The sequence below is a fragment of the Rhagoletis pomonella genome, unplaced genomic scaffold (genome assembly GCF_013731165.1).
Source record: "Rhagoletis pomonella isolate Grant_MI unplaced genomic scaffold, Rhpom_1.0 Rhpom_scaffold_00001, whole genome shotgun sequence".
In the NCBI taxonomy this organism is placed as follows: Eukaryota; Metazoa; Arthropoda; class Insecta; order Diptera; family Tephritidae; genus Rhagoletis; species Rhagoletis pomonella.
In genome coordinates, this window is record NW_023458555.1 from 92,049,572 (window position 1) to 92,054,473 (window position 4,902).

Consider the following 4,902-nt stretch of genomic DNA (forward strand, 5'->3'; position numbering starts at 1 on the left):
TTAAATAAGGGGTAATCTATCTATAAAATATAAATATATCTGAAATAATATTTTATAAAAACAATCGTTTAATACTAATATTCAAATATCTTCTTTCCATTTAATCAGAAAGTATACTTTTTATGTTTTCCAAGTCCACATATTGGTCTATATCTCGGGAACCAAATGAGTTACAAAAATTAAAAATGCATGGTTACAATTTACATGGTTTACTCTATCTACACTGCAATTTCATGGTCGTAACTTTAAAAACAAAAAAGGTACAGATTTTTAATCAGCAAATGCCTCATATTGCCTGTAGTGCGGAGATCGCAGCCCCCCTTTTTTCCGCCACATTTCGGCCGCAGCGCCATCTATCTAACAACAAAGCCTCTGGAGCTGACAGCCTGCCAGCTGAGCTATTCAAGTACGGCGGCGAGGAGTAGATAAAGTGCATGCATCAACTCTTGAGCAGAATATGGTCAGATGAACGCATGCCCGACGACTGGAATTTAAGTGTGCTCTACCCAATCCACAAGAAAGGTGACCCCGCCATTCGCACCAACTACCGCGGGATCAGCCTTCTAAGCATAGGTTACAAGGTCTTATCGAGCGTATTGTGTGAAAGACTGAAGCCCACCGTCAATGAACTGATTGAGCTTTTCAGTGTGGCTTTAGACCGGGCAAATCCACCATAGACCAGGTATTCACAATACGCCAAATCTTGGAAAAGACCCACGAGAAAAGGATCGACACTCACCACTTATTTGTCGACTTTAAAGCCGATTCTGACAGCACTAAAAGGAGTTGCCTATACGCCACCATGTCTGAGTTTGGCATCCCCTCAAAACTCATGCGGCTGTGTAAAATGACGTTGAGCAATACCATCAGCTCTGTCAGAATTGGAAATGACTTCTCCGAGCCGTTCGCCACTAAACGGGGTTTCAGACAGGGCGAATCCCTTTCTTGTGACTTCTTTAATCTGATGTTGGAGAAGATAATAAGAGCTGCAGAACTGAACCGCTCAGAAACAATTTACTACAAGAGCGTGCAATTGCTGGCTTATGCCGATGACATCGACATCATCGGTAACACAAACGGCGAAGTCTGTTCTGTCTTTTCCAAGTTGGATAGAGAAGCAAATTGAATGGGTCTGGTGGTAAACGAGGACAAGACGAAGTATATCCTGTCATCAAACAAACAGTCAGCGCATTCGCGCCTTGGCACCCACGTTACTGTTGACAGTTACAATTTCGAGAAAGTAGAGAACTTCGTTTACTTGGGAGCCAGCTTTAACACCGATAATAATGTCAGCATTGAAATCCCACGCAGAATCACTCTTGCCAACAAGTGCTACTTTTGACTGAGTAGGCAATTCAGGAGTAAAGCCCTCTCTCGACGTACGAAAACCACGCTCTATAAGTCACTCATCATGTCCGTGTATATGGCGCAGAAGCATGGACAATGACAACATCCGATGAGGCGGCCCTTGGAGTGTTTGAGAGAAAGATTTTGCGGAAGATTTACGGGCCTTTACGCGTTGGCGACGGCGAGTACCGCAGACGATGGAACGATGGGCTGTATAAGCTTTACAATGATATGGACATAGTGCAGCGAATTAAAATACAGCGGCTCCTCTGGCTTGGTCATATCGTTTGAATGGACACCGACGCTCCAGCTCTGAAAGTATTCAACTCGGAACCCGCTGGTGGTAGCAGAGGAAGAGGGAGGCCCCCACTGCGATGGAAAGATCAGGTGGAGAAAGACTTGGCTTCACTTGGCTTTTCCAATTGGCGTCAGTTGGCACAGAGGAGAAATGACTGGCGTGCTTTGCTGAACTCGGCCAAAATCGCTTAGGCGGTTACAGCGCCAAAAAAGAAGAAGAAGAAGCCATCCATTGGGTCCATTTTCTGCAAGACCATTGCTTATCATGAAATGAATACGTGTTATGAATTTCAACCTCTTCTCCAACTCCAGCGGCACTCATCGGGTCAATTTTTATCAAAATAATTTTTCATCATACAGGTACATAGCTCACATTTAAAATTTGAACGATAATAAATATAACTTTTGTAAATAACTCTACTCAAGCTCCACTTAGCGAGTTTTCTAGTAGGTTATATTCTATGTATGTAAGGTATGTATATCTAACCTCGGACAATTTGACGGAACTCTATTCAGTGGTTTTTGTTTTTAGTCCGAAAACTGAAAGCAGCTATCATTTTATGCAAATAAGTATGTAGATAGGACAGTCTATAACGAAGCTCTTTGTGCAAATTTTAATAAAATTCTTCAAAATTTTCACATAAATTTTACCTTTTACTAAAAATTAAAAACAAAGTTACAATAATTCAATGGGATTTAGATATCTAGGAGAAAATGGCTCCCAACCGAATGATACTTGCCTGTTTACGTAAATGTATATGAATGCAGCCTTTCCAATAATTACCACTTTTCGCCATAAGTACGGTATTGATAACATATATAGCTGTGTCGAATTTCAGGACGTTAGCGCAAGCGGTTCCAGAGATGAGCTATATGAGAAGTTCAGTTTGTATGGAGGTGCCACGGTCTCATACATACCGAGTAAATTTTTGGTCGGAAAATTTCTTTTCAAGGTGCTGGAATATGTTCCACATATGAACCAAATCAGTGTAGCCGCTAGTTGTTTAGCGAAATACATTGTACAGAGAACTGTATGAAATTGTAAAGCGTGGCGTGTCTGATTTCGTATTTTTTTGGCAGCAACAACAAAAAGTTTTGTTTCTCTTTTAGCGAAAAACCTTCCACACAGAAGTTCCGAAAAAGTGCGATTTGTTATGCTTGAACACACTTAATTGAATGTCAATAAAATTAAGTTTGTGGTTATATCAAGGTGAAATTTTTAGAACAGTCCGTTGCTAACTCTAAATATAATCGACGACGCACTGGAAAAAGTTAATACGTTCAAATACCTAGGACCAATGATCGACGATAAACTAAAACAAAAATGGATTCTATATTTTCAATTAGAGCTCTAGCAATATGTATGTACATCAATAAAAACGTTTAACACCTTAGTTTTTGCTCGATGTGCTTACAAACATACAGACAGACAGACCAAAATTATAAAAATTTAGATTTGGCTTCCAAAATCTTCCAAAAATCGCATACACGGAAGAACCAAAAAGATTGAAAAATCATGATACCTTTTTCTTTCGTCTGTCGATTTTAAAACTGGTTCGGAACTATAGAATTTAGGCCTAGTTCAGAAATATCGAAAAAGGGATGCAGCGAGGGGCAATTGACACTTCCTAGGACATCGCCATGTTAAATTCGCCAGTTGCCTGCATGCAAAAGAGATTTATCGCGAACCAGTACTGGGTCTAAATGTACTATAAGCGCCCAAATTCAGAACTAGAGATTTTCCCCACAGGGTATATTTGTATGTATGTACATATGTTTGCGTGTATGTACATAGCCTGCAGGGAAACCGCGGACTAGTGAATAAAATGTCTAGTTCCGTACAAGATCTTTATCGCCAAAAACGAACCAGTACGATAGTAACTAGATCCCCACCAGTTGAAAATCTGCGAAATGTGGTACTCTTAAAAAAGTATTTTATTTTACTTTTTTCATTAGAAATCTACATCTAAGGTGACAAATTTAGAACTGGTTCGGAATTATAGAAAAAGGGATGCAGAACGAACTAGATTTTATCTGTCGAATTTAGAACTAGTTCGGAACTATCGAAAAAGGGATGCAAGAGGAGCTTGTTTACTTTACATAAATATGTGTTTGGCGGCTTTTTCGTTCAAATGCACTTTCATTCTGCACTTCGCAAATGGTTTTTCATAGTTTGGTAATACAAAACGAAAATTTGTGTTAACATTTTAACATATTGGGACCGTCTGGAATTTAACCAATAACAGCGAGCACCTTTGCAAAGTCAGCTACAGCCAAAGACACACCGTAACTTACGCGCCTAATCATAGTAGAGTAACGCTACGCGCACACTGCAACCGAATTGTGCTCGGCCGATAACGGTTATATGCGGGCGATATGAATAAACACTTGTGATTATATGATCGCTCTCACACATAAACCGATAACCGAACCGACATCGGCCGTTGACGTCCGTCAGTGACGATAAATTCAAACATGTTTGTTTTTCTCGTCCGATGTCAGATGAAAAGTACCAAAATGGACTGCGAAAATTAACTTATTGGGTGCAAAAATAAAAAAAAATACATATAAAATCACATGTTTATAGTATGCCAGTTAAAATGTATCAAAATATTTCACTGCTTACAAAATTGTAATGAAAACTAGATTTATGTGTACAAATACGGTCGGCAAATAATCTGGTTAAGTGTGCGCATCATTTCGGACGGTCAAATTGTTCGGCCGAAATTGGTCGGCCTATCGGATGCAATGTGCGCCCAGCGTAAGGCACGGTGCACATTAGAGCGATACGACATACAGTGCGATATGCGATACGATACGCGATACGATATGAATGCGACATCGGCATGCTGAGTACGTGGGAATTGGTAGGAAGCGATGAAAACTGTTCACACTTGCATGACAGTGACACCTCTGCGATATAATATCGCATGCGTATCGCATGTGCGACACGGTTTTCTGAACGAGGTGAGATTAGTATTGCGCGGCATTTTTTCCAATAAGCATGATCGTTTCACAGGCGGAATCATCATGCTCAATTTTTTTTAGTCGAATTAATAAAAAAAAAACATGTTTATAGAACTATACCGAAAAAAACTACTGTAGAACAGACATGACTAGTTTGGCATGGAGAAATATAGCGTCTGTGGTCAAAGACACAGGTAAATGCACAAAAAAAATATTTTTCGTGATGGTTTATTTGCCTTTGTTTTCACTTCTTTAGAACGAAATTTAAAGAGGCTTGTTAACATTTTATTT